General features: G+C 43.7%; 1 protein-coding gene across 3 annotated transcripts in view; it reads right to left on the reverse strand.

Moving 5' to 3' along the window:
* LOC117513143 (phospholipid phosphatase-related protein type 5-like) overlaps positions 1-19162 on the reverse strand; it is a 237396-nt gene that overhangs the window by 142272 nt on the left and 75962 nt on the right. The gene's annotated exons all lie outside the window — the stretch shown is intronic.

Genomic DNA, 19162 nt, shown 5'->3' on the forward strand with positions numbered 1-19162 from the left:
TTAGAAACATGGTGTCTAACCAGATCCTTACTCTGGATGGCATTACCCTGACCTCTAGTAATACTGTGAGAAATCTTGGAGTCATTTTTGATCAGGATATGTCATTCAAAGCGCATATTAAACAAATATGTAGGACTGCCTTTTTGCATTTACGCAATATCTCTAAAATCAGAAAGGTCTTGTCTCAGAGTGATGCTGAAAAACTAATTCATGCATTTATTTCCTCTAGGCTGGACTATTGTAATTCATTATTATCAGGTTGTCCTAAAAGTTCCCTAAAAAGCCTTCAGTTAATTCAAAATGCTGCAGCTAGAGTACTGACGGGGACTAGAAGGAGAGAGCATATCTCACCCATATTGGCCTCTCTTCATTGGCTTCCTGTTAATTCTAGAATAGAATTTAAAATTCTTCTTCTTACTTATAAGGTTTTGAATAATCAGGTCCCATCTTATCTTAGGGACCTCGTAGTACCATATCACCCCAATAGAGCGCTTCGCTCTCAGACTGCAGGCTTACTTGTAGTTCCTAGGGTTTGTAAGAGTAGAATGGGAGGCAGAGCCTTCAGCTTTCAGGCTCCTCTCCTGTGGAACCAGCTCCCAATTCAGATCAGGGAGACAGACACCCTCTCTACTTTTAAGATTAGGCTTAAAACTTTCCTTTTTGCTAAAGCTTATAGTTAGGGCTGGATCAGGTGACCCTGAACCATCCCTTAGTTATGCTGCTATAGACGTAGACTGCTGGGGGGTTCCCATGATGCACTGTTTCTTTCTCTTTTTGCTCTGTATGCACCACTCTGCATTTAATCATTAGTGATCGATCTCTGCTCCCCTCCACAGCATGTCTTTTTCCTGGTTCTCTCCCTCAGCCCCAACCAGTCCCAGCAGAAGACTGCCCCTCCCTGAGCCTGGTTCTGCTGGAGGTTTCTTCCTGTTAAAAGGGAGTTTTTCCTTCCCACTGTAGCCAAGTGCTTGCTCACAGGGGGTCGTTTTGACCGTTGGGGTTTTACATAATTATTGTATGGCCTTGCCTTACAATATAAAGCGCCTTGGGGCAACTGTTTGTTGTGATTTGGCGCTATATAAAAAAATTGATTGATTGATTGATCGGACGGGACATTTCATCCGATCTGAGCGATATGTATGTAACGGATTAGTTACAATCAGGAGGCACCACACATCTACATGGCATCCTGAATTGGGACGTGCGCCTCATTTAATGACCGGGTCAAAATTTCCTCTGAAAATTTTTTTCTGCCAAATGTATTTGATCCATTATCAAAATGTAATCAGCGTGTGCACTGCAAAAACTATTATAATATGATGGCAGATGAAGCAGTGACAGCAGCAAAGTGCCAAATCACAGCCTTTTGCTGTGTCTGATTTAACAGTTTCCATCCGATATGTGCATCTGCGTGTTTCGCAGACAAAGCATGACTCACCCGTGACAGTAATGATCATGAGTCGTACCAAAATGTACTGTTTAGCGCACAATAGCACAAAACGTATGGTCCACCGGTTAAACACTGACACATTTATTCTTAAAGAAACAAACATGAATTAAATTGTTAACTCTTTAAATATATCCGACATTTAGAAATGAATGATTCTTTTTTTTGTGATCAAATGGGGTGTGGTGGCCTCTCCTCTCCTCTGGTGGAACAGCAGTCTGTGAAGCGGAAAAACTTAATGTTTCAAATGTGCACAATACAAACTATCAGCACCAGCAAAATTTCCTTTTGACTTTGATAAAACATCTTACCTCCCACAATTTTACACACATGGGTGGACAAACCCCAAATTGTATATTCATGAAGGCAAATGTGCTAAGTGGACAACATTTAGACAGACATAATGTTCAGTGCACATTCTTAATAAATCAGGCACACTGCATCTTAACTATTCATCACACACTACTAGATGCTTGCTTGCTGTTGGAGTATATTTAAATCTGTGCAATAAATAGAATCAATATGGCCTTCATGGGAATTTTAGTGAGAGCAGGCTCTTGTTCATGAAGCTGACTGGTGAGGAAAGCCTCCAAGAAACCGATAAAACTCTGAAGGGGTTACAAGGTTCTGTGGATATGAGTGGAGAAACTGGTCATCTGTGAATTTTTGTCTAACACATCAGCAGTTACATCTTCAAGGTAGAAAGGTTTGAATTTCAAAGTGCAAAGTATCAAAGTACTTATTTAGAATGAGTAAATAAGATTAGCATTTTACAGAGAATATTTCAACAGCAAGGACAGCAAAACTGCAAAAACAGTACTACCACTGTCAGCTGTGTTCTAATTTTAAACTCCCCCAAAACAAGACAGCCCTATGAGTCATAAAGCAGTGCCAGGCTGAAGTGAAAGAGGAGGGCTGTGGTGCTGCCTGATGGATGATTTTACCTCTCACATGATGCTCTGCTCTTCCAGCACATGGAAATAATGGAAACAATTGCATGGAAACATACCACATATAGATGCAAATGAACACATCATGCAGGTAAATGACTTTGTCAGTGTGTGTTTGGGTGAACAGTTACACATTCTTGTTGAACATGGTTCATGAATATCCAAGAAAAAGAAAGATGCTGAAAGTGCCTCTGCTGAAAGAATTCAGCTTCTGCATGATGGCTGCTGCATGCTGCAGTCCGGAAGGCAAAACAGCTCTGCTGATGGTCACAGCTACTGATCATCAGAAAAGCCTAACATTCATTGGAAATGTATTCTTTAAGATAAATCATGCGATGGTGCCTATGATGTATAAAGGCATGTGCGGGTCATCACCTCAATTTGGGTGCCTTGCAATTTCACATAAACATTCACATAAAATTAAAATGTCTGTACAGCACTTGGGCTGTCTTCAGCTGGGAACATTTTCAAGGTGTGAAACTTTTAAAATTTGATCTGAAATAACACTCTGCCAAAACATTTTTTTTTTTTTACAGTGAGAACAATGAGTACAATTGCCATATTTAGTTTAGGTCATCATTTCATTTTTGTGCTGTTTGGGTTTTGTTTTTATTGTTTGCTTAGCTTAGATTTTGGATTGTGTTGTCTGACTACTCTGGTTGGGTGTTTCCTGCTTGGACTTTACCTGTCTCCATTTCTCTTGCCTGTCTCTCTTGGAGCTTGGTGGGGGGAGTTACACTCTGTTTGGGCCACACCCTGTTCTGGATATTTCCACACGTGTTTCCAATCTGCAGCCCATCACTAGGTGTATTTAAGCTTCATTGGTTGCATTGGTTTTTCGCCTGATTGTTGCGCCTTGTGCCTTCGCTTCTAGCTTTTCAAGTCCTGCTGCCACGTTGTGTTTTGACCACCTGCCTGTTTATACCGACCACACCATCTGCCTGATGATTGTGATCTGTTTGCTTCTTTTGGACTGCCTCTCTGTGTACCGGACCCCACTGAGTAATTCCATAAATGCCTCTTTGAACCAGAACTACTGTGTCGAGTCCCGCATTTGTCTCCAGCCTTCTACTTTCGACAAACCTGATAACAGCATACACATCATACAGCTTGGGACTCCGGCGAGGACGGTCGCATCTCCTCCTCTCTCCTCTATCTAAGCTCCAACCTTCAAGTCCCCTACTTCACCAGACTGTGAAATTTTCAAACTATATTGGATTAACCATGGAATTGATCAGCTCCTCTCTGAACGCAATTGACACCATTTTTTTCCAACAAGGAGATCAGAGCCGGGGGACCCGGCATGCCCAGATGGAACCTACCCTGTGGCCTATGTTCTTTACGCCTGGGAGACGTGGCGGGTTGCATGCTTTGCCCCATTCTCTGTGGAGGACATCAAGGATTTATTTATATTTGGTTTCATTGTAGGAGGGCTGGTACTTATTGGTTTATGTGCTGCCCTGACCTACCATAAAATTAGCAAGATGGCTGCCACCAGAACCACGACCCATCACCTGTCTGTCATGATTAATGAGTTGGGCAAGGCGATACATTCTCAGACTGTGTTAACTCTTGAACTCAGATGCAAAATAGATAACTTCTCGGAGCAATGCTAACATTGCAAAGGAAGATGTCGGAGACAAGGGAATATGTGAAGCTATAAAAATGTTTTTCACTGCTCAACCATAAACATGGCAGGCTTATCAGCCTCTGAAGGACAAAACGCCCCGCTGATTTCCTCCAGAAGAATTTCTATGGCCTTGGTGAACATTTGGCTGCCAGAAACTGATTCACACATGGACAGACACTGAAAGCATGCTCCACCTCCTCCTTACCCCCCTCCTGTCCCCATCCACCACCCCATCCCGGCCCCCGCTCATGCTACTCCTTTCCCCCTCCAGGGGCTGGGCAGTTGTCTTAATGTGTTGTCTTAATTCTGATGTGTGTCATTATTACGGTAAACAAGTAATAATTGTGGATTAATTGCTGTATCTTGTCTGTGGCAATTTGTGTGTGAACGTAATCTCGTTGTTGCACATGTAATGACAATGACAATAAATCTCATCCATCCATCCATCTTCAATCACTTATCCAGGATCGGGTCACAGGGCAACAGCTCCAGCAGGGGACCGAAGATATCCTTTTCCTGGGTCACATTGACCACCTCTAACTGGGGGATCCCAAGGCGGTCCCAGACCAGTCTGGAGATATAATCTCTCCACTTAATCCTGGATCTTCCCCGGGATCTCCTCCCAGATGGAGGTGCCTGGAAAACCATCCATCTCTTGCAAAGGAGCAGTGGCCCTACTCCGAGCTCCCCATGGATGACCGAGCTTCTCACCTTATCTCTAAGGGAGACACCAGCCACCCTCCTAAGGAGGCACATTTCAGCCTCTTGTACCTGCGATCTAGTTCTTCTGGTTATGACCCAACCCACATGACCATAGGTGAGAGTAGGAATGAAGTCTGATTGAAAGCTTCACCTTTTGGCTCAGCTCCCTTTTCATCACAACAGTACGGTAGAGCGAATGCAGTACCACCACTGCTGTGCCGATTCTCCTTCCAATCGAATGCTCCATTGTCCCCTCACTCATGAACAAGACCATGAGGTACTTGATCTCCTTCACTTGGGGCAAGGCTGCATTCCCTACCTGTAGTAGGCAATCCATTGGTTTCCTGCTGAGAACCATGGCCTCAGATTTAGAGGTGCTGATCCGCATCCCAGCACCTTCACACTCAGCTGTGAACTGATCCAGTGAGTGTTGGAGGTCACAGGCCAATGAAGCCAACAAGACCATATCATCTGCAAAAAGCAGTGATGAGACCCCAAGCCCACCAACCTGGAAACCCTCGTCTCCCCGACTATGTCTCGCTATCCTGGTGGTGACAAGGCACAGCACTGGTGGAGGCCAACCCCCACTGGAAATGTGCCTGACTTACTACAGAGTACCTGAACACAGCTCTTGCTTTGTGAGTACAGAGATTGTATGGCCCTGAGAAGGGACCCCCTCACTCCCTACTCTGGAGTGAGGGGGTCCATACACAGTATCTCCTGGGATACTCGATCATACGTGTTCTCCAAGTCCATAAAACACATGTAGACTGGATAGGCAGACTCTCGCGCTGTTCCTCTTCAATCAGAGGCTCGACGATCGGCCAAACCCTCCTTTCCAGCACCCCAGAGAAGACTTTACCAGGCAGGCTGAGTAGTGTGATGCCCCTGTAATTGGCACACACTATCTGGTGCCCTTTTTAAAATATGGGGACCACCACCCCAGTTTGCCACTCCTTAGGCACTGTCTCAGACCTCAAAGCAATGTTGAAGAGATGCCTCATCCAAGACATTCCCTCCATGGTTCCCTGTTTTCCCCTGCTGAGGTGCCTCACAGTCCACCAGAAGCACCTTGGTGCTGACCAAAAGTCCTTCTCTGTAGTTACTCCAAACTCCTCCCATACCTGCTGCTTTGCCGCCCCCACAGCAGAGGCTGTTGCCCTTTGGGCTTGTTGGTACCATGCAACTGCCTCCAGAGTCCTCCGAGATAGCATATCCTGGAAGGACTTCTTCTTCAGTCCTTCCTTTTTTCTTATTGCGCACGTGCTTTGTGGATTGATCTCCCTGCGTCAATGAAAGTCAGATTCTGTAGAGACTAGATACACTGAAGCCCTCAACTTTCACTGCCACCCATGGGATAGCACACCCAATAGCAGTGGTTCCCCCTGCAGGGTGAAGGTGGAAGTTCCACATTGCCTTTTCGGGCTGTCGCCGACTGGGCAAGCCCAGCCACCAGGCACTCACTGACAAGCCCTCCAACCAGGCTTGACTCCAGACAGGGGCCCTGGGCTTCCTTTGAGCTGGGTTACATTTCCTCTGCCTCATTTTGTCACGGTGTCTTGTGAACCACTCTTACCCCCAATCTCAATTCTCTTTTGTACCCCTTCCCCTTCCCCTTGGCCCTACCCCTATGCCTACCCCTTTAAAACAAGAGGTATGCCTTGAGCCCTATGAATTTAGACACCCCTCCGCCTTAGGAGAAAAAAAAAACTGCCCGTGTCAAACTGCCGTCTTCACTGTTTGTTAACATGGCAACCAAAATGCAACTTGTCGCAGTAGCCTGTTTGCTCTTAATTTTCTCACTTTTCTGCGTAAATGCAAAGAAACAGAAGACGTCACAGATTTGTTCGATGCATCGCAATCATGTCATGTTAATTAATTTAATTAAGTTGTAATTTATAATAATTAATAGTATTAATAATGAATCAATTAGTAATTGATGTTAATAATACTAATAATAATTAATAATAGTAATAATTAATATTGTTTGAGTAATCAATTGATTGATTAGTAATTAATTAATTAGTAATTAAAATAAACACTTGAAATATATCAGTCTGTGTGCAATGAATGTATACATTATACAAGTTTCACTTTTTGAATGGAATTACTATAATGGAATTACTTTTGCATGATATTCTAATTATATGACCAGCACCTGTATGTATGTTATGGGCTGCATCTAGTTATTAACCTTATATTTCTTTTTCAAATTCTCCCATTTTTTTGCATCCAGCCCTATTTCCTTTAGAAATTTCCTTGACAAAAAATATCAGTCTATTAGGACGTCAGGTTATGTGTTACACATATACATGTGTGTGTATATATTTTCCAACTTATTCCCATTGATGAAACTTCTCGTCATTTTCTGCCTGAAAGCTTATTAGGAGTCGAGTGTGCTCAGGGCTCCCTGTTTGTTTACAAAATACACACACGTTACAGACCTTGAAGTCCAACAGCAGGGATTGATATTATCAATCCCTTAGATTTCTGAACATACAAATTAACGTGCTTATCCTTTATCATGATTTTCTCCATTGTGAGATATAAAAGTGTCTTATTGTAGCATTTGTGTGTATATGCATTATAATGCCTCAGCGCATGAGCAAAGTTACGATATTCTTCAGAACGACAATATACGCAACATGCATCCAGCAGCATACACGCTGCTGTCATAGGCAACTGCCTGTAAAGTTTTTTGGCAAGTTATAACTTTCTAAACGTTCAGCATAATTTGTAATGAAAGTCATTTCATTTGTGCGGCTCTTTCGGTGCCATGTTTGTTTTTTCGGAGACAGCAGTAAGCTCCTCCTACCCCTCCAAACGGAGTGTGTATCCAAATTCACTCCAAATGGAGGGATTTGTAGCCCTTCGCCTTCCCCTCCACCTTGCTCCAAAAAGAGAATTGAGACACCCCTCTGTCTCTCGTGCCTGCGCAAAACGGAGGGGAAGGGGTAAGGGGTACAACTGAGATTCAGCCTTAGCCCACCAGCATAAACATTTAGTCAGTTTCTCATGGTGCAAAGCAATGCGGGGGTGTTGCTTTTATTTATAAATCCAGGTTTACTTTATTACCTGTTGGGGGACACATATATAATTTGTTTGAGCATCTGATTCTCTGCTCTGCCCATGATGCTACGTATTGTTAGGGTCGGAAGTATGGAAATCAGTCGTGTTATTGTGTTACTGTTTATAGGCCTCCCGGCCCATACTCTGAATTCTTAGATGAATTTCGTGTGTTCATCTCTAACTTGTCTACTAGTGCGAATAACATTCTGATTATTGGTGACTTTAACATTCATATAAATAAGCCCTCTGATCCCCTTTGAAAATCATTAATGGAAACTGTGGATGAATTAGGATTCCAGCAATGATTTAGGACTCAACGCACATCAGTGGAAATGCCCTGGATTTGGTTCTCGTACGTGACTTTGCTGTCATGAATATCGACATCTTGCCTCTTGCATCGGTGGTCTCTGACCACTAATTTATTGGGTTTACATTTACACTGTCGCGTTTAGTGGAGCAACAACCTTGTCTATTACTGCGTCGACACATTAAACCCACAACTATGACTGAACTGGAAGCTAGACTGCCTGATATTTTAGCTTCAAGTTTGGAGAATGCTCGATCAGTAGACAGTCTTGCGGATAGTTTAAATTCAGCGCTCAAAACTACACTTGATAACTACACTTCACGCCTTCTCAAGGCACAGTCACTTTTGTTCAATGGGTACTTGCGTGACCTCAGGCAGAAGGCCAGAGATTTGGAATGCAAATGGCGTTGCTTCAAATTAGATGTGTTCCACCTTGCATGGCGTGATGCTATCTTAGATTATAAACATGTGCTATTGGCTACAAAGTGGGCCTATTACTCTGATTTGATCAATAAAAGTAGGCATAACTAAAAGTTTTTGTTTGACACGGTTGCAATTCTCATTCATGGATAGCCACCGGTTAGTCGCTCTCCCGTTTCAGCACAGGATTTCTTGGATTATTTCGAGAAGAGAATAGAAGACATCAAATTGAGCATATCTCAGCATGCCTTGGCCCAGCCACTGCACCTTGCTGTGGATGTGGGTGCTACCACTGAGGTCTTACCTAGATACAGAGTTTGATAGTTTCTCACTAGGCACGCTGTCAAAACTTGTGACCTCTACAAAAAGCACAACCTGTTTATTTGTCCCCATACCAACAAAAATGTATAAGGACTTACGGCCCATTTTTGGGCCGACTGTGATGGAAATTATTAATCTGTCATTAACATCTAGATCTGTTCTTGAATGTTTCAAATCTGCAGTGATTAAACCATTGCTTATGAAAACTAATCTTAACCCGAGTGTACTGAAAAATTATTGGCTGATCAAATCTATCATTTTGTTCTAAAATTCTGGAAAAATTGGTTTCACTGCAGCTCGTGGACCACCTTACTGAGAATGACCTTTTGGAGCCATTGCAGTCTACTTTTACAAAATATCACTTCACAGAGACAGCTCTCACTAAAGTAGTGAATGACCTTCTGTGAGCAATGGACTCTGACCCACTATGGTTTTGGTGCCGTTTGATCATTATCAATCATTATGGGATTACTGGAAGTGCCCTTGCATGCTTGACGTCATACCTGTCCAGTTGTTCTCACTGTGTTTTGTATAATTACACTACTTCTAACCTTAGTGACTTGAAATTCCACAGGGATCCGGTTTAGGCCCCCTGCATTTTCCCTTCGCCATATACTGTGGCGTTTTGGGATAGACCTTCATTGTTATGCTGATGATACTCAAATACAAGCTGATGCCAGTACTGCTGGTACTCTCATTCACATAAAATCTTTAGAAGACTGCCTTGCAACAGTGAGAAGCTGGATGTTTAGTAACTTCCTACTTTTAAACTCTGATAAGGCTGAAATAATGGTTTTTGTCAAGCAAGATATCGGCATCAATTTGACCAGGTAGTGCTTAGTTTAGGTTGATGTGTTATTCATCAAACGGACAAAGTGATGAACCTTGGGATAATTTTTGATCCTACGTTGTCCTTTGACCTCCACATTAGAGACATTACGAAAAGTGTTTTCTTCCATCTGTGAAATATAGTGAAGACTCGTCCCATCCTGTCTATGGCTGATGCTGAGACTCTGATACATGCATCTTTTCTAGATTGGACTATTGCAATGCTCTATTTTCTGGTTTACCACAGTCCAGGATTTGGGGTCTTCAATTGGTTCAAAATGTTGCTGCCAGACTTTTGACACGAAGCAGAAGGTTTGACCACATTACACCCGTTCTGGCATCCCTTCATTGGCTTCCTGTCTCTCTGAGATTGGATTTTAAGGTGCTGTTACTGGCCTATAAAATTGTTCACGGACTGGCACCTCCCCACCTGGCTGATCTGGTTGAGCCCTATGTGCCGCCTCGGGCCTTGCGTTCGCAGAGTGCAGGACTGCTGTGTGTTCCTAGGGTGAATAAAAAGTCTGCAGGTCACAGAGCCTTTTCCTATCATGCCCTGGCTCTGTGGAATGACCTCCTGGTGCAGATATTTCAGTCGGACTGTGGAGAGTTTAAAGTCTAGTTTAATGACCCATCTATTTTCCCTGTTTTATCATTAGTATTTTATGTTATTGTATGGTATTTTTTATTCTTTTTACTTTTGTATGTTTTTATTCTTTTACTGTGCTTTTTAATATTTTAATTCAATTTGTTCTGTTTTTCAAGTTGTGTTGTATGATGCCCCTGTCGTGAATTGTGCTATATAAATTAATAAAGTTGATTTGATTTTTGATTTGATTTACAGTGTAGAACAGGGGTTTCCAAGTTCAGTCCTCGAGAGCCACCTTCCTGACACTCTTAGTTGTCTCCCTGCTCCAACACACCTGAATCCAATGAAAGGCTCATTAAAAGTCTGCTAACAAGTCCTTCATTGGATTCAGGTGTGTTGGAGCAGGGAGACAACTAAGAGTGTCAGGAAGGTGGCTCTCGAGGACCGAACTTGGCCACCCCTGGCGTACAAGATGATGCTGGAGACCACTGAGTGATAAAACATCTGCAACATATTTCTGTATGTCCTAAGGAAGAACAGTCGGCTCTGACCTTTCTTATACTGTGTTTACAGTCCAGTGCAGTTTGTCTTCTATATGGACACCCAGGGACTTGTACTCATCCACAATGTCCACCACAGTTCCATTAATGGTAACTGGGTCCGGACAGGTCTTTCCTTCCCTGAAGTCCACCACCAGCTCCTTCATTTTAGATACGCTGAGCTGCAGGTGGTTGAGTCCACACCACTCCACAAACCTGTCCACCACACTCCTACATTCAGTCTCCTGGTCACTGCAGATGCAGCCTACAATGGCAAAGTCATCCAAAATCTTTTCAGGTGGCAGGACTGTGACCAAAACCTGAAGTCTGAGGTGTAGTGTGTGAACAGAAAGGGAGGCAGGACCATCCCCTGTGGTGCCCCTGTGCTGCTCTTGATGGTGTCGGATATAATGTTTCAAAGCATCCCATACTATGGCACCCCGTGAAGTAGTTGGTGATCCAGGTCACCAGTAAAGCCTCCACTTTCATGTCATGTAGCTTTTCACTGAGCAAGTCAGGATGTTTGATGTTGAATGCACTGGAGAAGTCAAAAACATGACTGTCATCATGCTGCCTGCCTCCTCCAGGTGAGAATAAGCTCTGTTCAGCATGAAGATGATGGCATCCTCCACTCCTCTGTTGGGCTGGTACAAAAGTTGCAGGGAGTCCAGCGATCATTCAGTGACTGTGCAGAGGTGCCTCAGGATGAGCCTCTCAAGTGACTTCATAACATGTAATGTTAGGGCCACAGGTCTGTAGTCATTAAGTGTGCTGGGATTCTTTTTCTTGGGCAGAAGAACCGGACATGAGGTTTTCCACCACTCAGGAACAACCATCTGGCTCAGGCTCAAGGTGAAGATGTGCTGGAAAATCCCACACAGCTAGAAAGCACATCCCTTCAGTACTGAGGCTGAGGCCATCAGGACCCACAGCCTTTCGTGGACACAGGCAACTAAATTCTCTTCTCTACAGTTATAGTGATGGGAGGTATTGGGAAAGATGAGGGAGGGGAGTGGAGGCAGGTTGGTGGGAGGAGGGGGTAGTAATAATTGGGATGTTCGGTGAGTGCACAGGGGAGGGGGGGCACTGAGAGGAGCTGGGGAAAGGGTGGGCAAGATCATGCTGTCAAACCTGCTGAACACATTTAACTAGTTGGCCTCATGAAGGTCTCCTTCCATCATCTTGTCCGCCTTCATACCATGACCAGTGATGGTTCTCATCCCCTTCCACACCTCCCTCAAGTTGTTCTGCTGAATCTTGCTCTCCAGCTTCCGCCTGTAACTGTCCTTCCCCACTGCCATCTTCTCCCTCAGTTCTTGCTGAACCCTATTGAGCTCCTCTCTGTCTCCACTCCTGAATGCAGCCTTCTTCCTATTCAGTGTTGCCTTGATGTTCTTGCTCACCCACAGTTTGTTGTTGGCGTAATGGCGCACAGTCTTGGTTGGGATAATATTGTCCCATATGAATGTCCTCCCCCCTGTGCATCACAGAGCACAGTCCAGTCAGTCCCCTCAAAATATCCACAAACACAGTCTTCAGCCTCCTGTGACCACCTCCAAACCACTCTGGTGATCAATGGTTGCTGTTGAACTGCAGGAATGTAGATTGGCTCTACATAAACCAGGCTATGGTACGTTTTGCTGAGTGGGGGGAGGGCTGTGGCTCTATATGCTTCCTTAAATAAAAACCAAATGATCTGCACAGCCAGAGCGATCCAACACAAGGCTCCATTTAACAAAAAACTAATGTGACGTTTCGAGCAACCAGCCCTTCATCAGACAATCTGCTCAATGTGGCACACCTGTTGTGGGAGTAATCCTCTGTTAGCTCAATATAGGCAGCAGTCAAAAAACGGAGTGCAGCATCAAAAAATACAAATAACACAACAAAGACACGCACATCCAAAAGATTGTTGGAGTGCTCTGGCTGTGAGGATCATTTGGTTTTTATTTTTGGTATATATTTTTGGTCCTGCACGCATTTTTATGTCTTTTGGATGTGCGTGTCTTTGTTGTGTTATTTGTATTTTTTGAGAATAGCTTGAGATCGTTTTGGCCCCAAGGCTTCTTGTCATTCACTTTACCAGATAAAACTGCGAGCGGGGAGCACCAGCTATTATATAATGTTATATACTATTATATTATATTATGCAATTATATTATGTACTTACATTGAACTTACTAAATAAAATCACACACGCACACCCAGTGCTGGCCATAACCAATTTGGCACCGTAGGCAAGATTTTTAATGGCACCCCCCAAAAATAATTCCTCATATTATTGTGGCGCGCTGCATAAAAAAAAAAAAACTAAGAGCAAAGCTTTGCCTTTTCCACACTCTGCCACAAGGAGGAGGTGCTATTATCTTTTCACACAAAATGACAGAGACAATGGTGGAAGTCATAAAACACAATACCCGTTACACTTATGGTCCCAAACTCGCCCAATGCATTGCAGCACAACAATTTACAGTCTTAGCAATTGGCCTGGCGATCGCATCATTATTTTTACTTTACTGTTGTCTTGGAACCATTTTTCCATTCCCTCCTTTTTTTTTACTTCCATGGACACCAGATAGTTTGACCTGTTCATGGACCGCTTCAGAGACAGCCTTTCTGCTTGTGTGCATGCCCCAGGAGAGAGCTTGGAGGTGTATGCAGCTGATGTGAGCCGGCTGGTGGTGGAGGTGTTCCCGGACTATGGCAGCAATGCACAGCGAGAGGAGAAGTTTCAATGCTTCCTGGCCGGCCTAGACCCAGTGTTGAAAGCTAAGTGCCTGGAACAAGGCGTGACAGACGATGAGGAGGCCCTGGCTGTGGCTGAGCGCTGTGAGAATGCCAGAGAGGCCCTACAGAGAGACAGTGTGGGTTCATTCACAGGTGTTTACCTGAGTCAGAGTGCAGCTGTCCAGTCTGTGTCTGTTACAGAAGGCCTTCAGAGGGCCACGGACAAATTAAATGAGGACATGTGTACAATGAGAATGTTGATGAGGGAGTTGTACGGGGAGAATCAGAGGCTGAGAGCCAGAGATGCCGACAGGAGGGGTCGCAGCCTTCATTCTCCATCTGGAGGGTGCTGTAGCTGTGCCAGTGGGGAGTCCGGATGTCAATCCAGAGGGCAGGAGTCCCAGTCCTGGTTGGAGGTCCCTTAGCGAGGAAGGAGCCAAGGAGACACGGTGTGCATTTCTTTCCACGACGATCATCTATCGAAGGCAGTCACCAGGAAAACAGACAGTAGCTGGGGTTGAGGCCTGATCGCCAGCCACTCAGACTGAGGGCCCCGTACAGCATGACATGACTGAGGACATGACTGAGAGTGCCGCAACCGTGGACTGTCATGACCGTCCCACATCCTATGTCAGGGGTGTAGTGGAAAGTTGCGAGGTTCCTATACTAATGGACTCGGGAGCTAATGTCTCGTTGATCAGTGCAGATTTTCGAATGTCGGTCCCTGCTTTGAGGAACTGGCCTTTGAAAAAGAACTATGTTAGCTCTCATGCGGTTAATGGACAATTATTGGATACACTGGGCTCCAATGAGGTCACATTCCGATTGGGTCCGACCTGTTGGCAGCAACACTTCTATGTACTAAGGGAGTCTACTCAGTGTTCTACTTGGGCTTGACTTTTTGACTAAGAACCATGCGTTGCTGGAAATGGGGCGGGGAGTACTGCAATTATGGGATGTTGCGGTGCCCCTGTTGCAAGGCGGGGAGCTCACCCTCAACTGTTGTAATGTGTCGGTGGTGAATGTTGTGACGATACCCCCCTTTAGTGAAGCCCTGGTGCCAGTGACAGTTGGTTTTCTCTGTGGTGCTATGTTGCCTGCTAAAGATTTCGAAGCATATCTGGAACCAAATGCCCCAGAGTCAACAGGGCTAGTTGTAGCGCACTCAGTGAATAGTGTGAAAAATGGGCTCACATTAGCACGTGTTCTCAATCCATCTGGGGGAGCCGTCGAACTTCAGCGGGGACTGCACCTCAATCAGTTCCACTCGGTGGGGAGAGATGACATGGTAGCCCTCCCCAGTATTGCTAATATGGGGGGGGCACCTCGCCTCCGGCGGCGAGGGGCACATTCATCTTAGATGATTCACCCATCACAACACAGCAAAGGTAGTTCTCAGAGCTCCTTCTTAGGTTTTCTGATGTTTTCAACCTGTCTGACAGGAACACGGGAAAGTGCACATTGGTGTCACATCGCATTACAACCGATGACCATCTCCCCATTAAACAACAGTCCTATCGCATATCTCCTGAAAAAAGGGCAGCGACTGAGTAACAGGTAGCTGGCCTGCTGGCAGACTGGGTGGTAGCGGAGAGTTGCAGCTCCTGTGCATGGGCATGGTGTTGGTTAATAAAAAAGGGGGACAGTGGAGTTTTTGTATCAATTATCGTCACCTTAATATGGTGATGGTTAAAGATTCACACCCTCTACCATGTGTAGATGACAGCCTTGATGCCTTGGCAGGCTCAGCCTGCTTCAGCACATTTGACTTTTCTAACGGTTACTGGTAGGTTGAGGTAGCTGAGGAGGACCGTGAGAAGATAGCCTTTACAACCGGCAGGGGGCTCTACCAGTGGTGAGCCATGCCGATGGGTCTGTCAAACACTCCGGCGACCTTTCAGTTGACAATGGAACTTGTTCTGAGGGGTATACCTGGACGAAATAATGATTTACACCCGCTCCTTCAGAGATCATCTCACTCAGCAGGCCGGGCTGAAGTTGAACCCAAGCAAATGCCACTTTGTGAGGGATTATGTGGTTTTTTGTGCCACATAGTTTCTTGGCAGGGTCTCCGACTGGACCCCTGTAATACGGACAAGGTGAGGGCCTTGCCCACTCCACATACCTCGGCGGAGGTGAGGACATTTGTGGGCCTGTGTTCGTATTACAGGAGGTTCATGAAGGACTTCTTGAAACATGCGGCTCCACTGAATTACCCGGTGTGCCTTTTGAGAGGACAGCAGAGTGTGAGGGGTCTTTTCCTACCTTAACCCTCTGGTGCCGATGCCATCATATACGACAGCTAAGACCAAGCTTTAGTAAATTATAAATAACTTTTGAATGATATGAGATAGAAACTTACTTTTTTTTGCTGAAAATTAACTCAGCAGACTTTCGAGCCAGCCATCGGCCATCTTTGTCCTCCTCATAGAAGCTGTGTGATGATGTGCGCAATGTGAGTGTCCAATCGGAATTGGTTCACCGTCACATGGTTTTCCAAAATCCAATCGTAGGGCAGATTTAACTCACATGAAAAGCCAAAGATCGTTTTCAGGAGTGATGTGTTACTAGTTGGCCCGTTTGAATAGCCCCCTGGGTGCTCCAATGAGTACATACTATTAGTACATACTCAGTGCGCCCTGCGCCATTACGCACAGCGATCAGTGAAAGCAGGAGCAGACGGAGAGCCTCTGATGACAATCTCACGTGCTCAAACAAAGAGTGTGTAACTATCAGGATTGCTCCACTAGTTTGCATGTAAATGTTACTGGATAACTCTGTTGCTTTCTCTGCATAAAGCACTGTTTACCATATCAATGGACAACAAAACGCATAGACCATTTTGTATATATTGTTCAAAATGTGCATTTGTGTTTATTGTTTGAACCTTTTTGTTGTACAGACTTTCACACAAGACCTCAAATTACCTTTATAAAGTGTCAAAACAGTTGTTTTTTATAGTTTGCTGTGTGTTTTGAATAAATGTGCATGGAAAAATATTTTTCGCTTTATTTTTTCCTTGCCTATTTTTGATTGTAAACCTTTATTACACTTATAAAACACAACAAAAACATATATATTCTGAAAGCACAGGTTGTCCTGAAAAAAAGAGATATAAAACTTGATTGTGGGATGCAGGGAGAGCTGTTAACAGCAATAATAAAACATTTATGCCAGGCGAGTGAACTGTCCAAAAAATGTCCTCGGACCCCAGAGGGTTAAGCAGGTGCTTACCTCCTCTCCTGTGGTAACACGGCCAAATTTGGCACTCCCCTTTAAAGTTTACACCAATGCTTCCAATGAGACAGTGGGGGCTGTGTTGACACAGGATGACGGGGGCTCGGGAGGGTAGTGGCGTATGCCAGCCAGGCTCTCACAAAAACACAGAAGAGGTGGTCAATGTTTGGTAGAGAACTGTGAGCGTTCATGTGGGCCGTGTGTGACTTCAAGCACTATGTGAGACTGTCCATTTTCTCAATCATAACTGACCATCGTCCACTTTTGGGCATCAGGAACACGGCTATGGACACTGACCCTATGGGTCGTAGGAGTAGCTGGATTTTGGAACTGGATCCGTTTGCCTGGGTCATCAGTCCACATGTTGTTAGAAGAAAAGGTGATGTAACCAGTGGTAAACATACCACTGTCCCAGCTTTTTTGAAATGTGTTGCAGGCATCCATTTCAAACTGAGCAAATATTTTGCACAAAAACAATAAAGTTTATCAGTTTTAACATTAAGGCTGAATCTCAATTTTACCCCTCAGCCCTTCCCCTCCATTTTGCGAGGGCACGAGAGACAGAGCGGTGTCTCAATTCTCTTTTTGGAGCGAGGCGGAGGGGTAAGCGGAGGACTACAAACCCCTCCAAACAGAGTGAATCTGGATGCACACTCCATTTGGAGGGGTAGGAGGAGCTTACCGCTGTCTTCACAGAAACAAACATGGCGCCCAGAGCCGCACAAGTGAAAGCGGCTTTCATTACAAATTATGCTGTTTAGAAAGTTATAACTTGCCAAAAAACTTTACAGGCAACTGCCTTTGACAGCAACGTGTATGCTGCTGGATGAATGTTGCGTATATTGTCGTTCTGAGGAATATCGTAACTTCACTCGTGCGCTGAGGCGTTATAATGCATATACACAAGAACGCAATGATAAGACACTTTTATATCTCACAATGGAGAAAATCATGATAAAGGATAAGCACGTTAATTTGTATGTTCATAAATCTTTGGATAATATCAATCCCTGCTGTTGGATTTCAAGGTCTCTAACGTGTGTGTATTTTGTAAACAAATAGGGAGCCCTGAGCACACAAATGAAAAGTTTCATCAATGGGAATAAGTTGGAAAATATATACACACACATGTATATGTGTAACACATAACCTGATGTCCTAATAGACTGATATTATTTGTCAAGGAAATTTCTAAAGGAAATAGGGCTGGATGCAAAAAAATGGGAGAATTTGAAAAAGAAATATAAGGTTAACAGAACTAGATGCAGCCCATAACATACATACAGGTGCATATAATTAGAATATCATGAAAAAGTTGATTTATTTCAGTAATTCCATTCAAAAAAGTGAAACTTGTATAATGTATACATTCATTCCACACAGACTGATATTTCAAGTGTTTATTTATTTTAATTACTAATTAATCAATTAATGATTAATCACACAATATTTATTATTACTATTATTGATGAATTATTTTTAATATTATTAACATTAATCAATTGCAAATTAATTAATTATTAATACTATTAAGTATTATTATTATTATAAACAACAAATTAGCTACATTAATTAACATGACATGATTGCAATGCGTTGAAGAAATCTGCGACTTCTTCTATTTCTTTGCATTTACACAGAAAGGCGAGAAAATAAAAAGAGCAAACAGGCTACTGCAACAAGTTGCATTTCGGTTGCCATGATAACAAACAGTGAAGACGGCAGTTTGACACGGGCAGTTTTTTTCTCCTAAGGCGGATGGGTGTCTCAATTCATAGGGCTAAAAGCATACCCCTTCACCTTACCCTTTGTTTTAAAGGGGTAGGCGTAGGGGTAGGGGTAGGGCCACTGGGAAGGGGAAGGGGTACAAAAGAGAATTGAGATTGGGGTAAATATCTTGTCTTTGTGGTGTATTCAACTGAATACAGGTTGAAGAGGATTTGCAAATCATTGTAATCTGTTTTTATTTACATTTCACACAACGTCCCAACGTCATTGGAACTGGGGTTGTAAGATGTAGAGCTGAGTCTTGTTGCTGAACACAGCGGGAAGAGAATACATGAATATTCATTACACATTTTCATCAATATCTCTCTACCAATTAATGTGCAAGCAATGAAAATGAGAAATAAAGGAATACATCAGCTGTCACATTTTATAAAAAGGGAAATTAGGTCAGTTGGGTCAATTCGCATGGGTCAATTGATTAAGGTATAATGTAAAATATACACTAAATGGAGTTTTGGTGTTAAATTTAAATGGCCACAAAATCTGTAATCTGGATCAGCTCCAGATCAAACGATGTCAGTCGATAAAGGACACCATCCTACATAACACTCTCAAATATGAATTTTTTTTTTAATCTTTGTTGACAGTTATGATTGTTTTTAAATTCATCC

This window comes from Thalassophryne amazonica, chromosome 1 (assembly GCF_902500255.1).
Source record: "Thalassophryne amazonica chromosome 1, fThaAma1.1, whole genome shotgun sequence".
NCBI lineage: Eukaryota > Metazoa > Chordata > Actinopteri > Batrachoidiformes > Batrachoididae > Thalassophryne > Thalassophryne amazonica.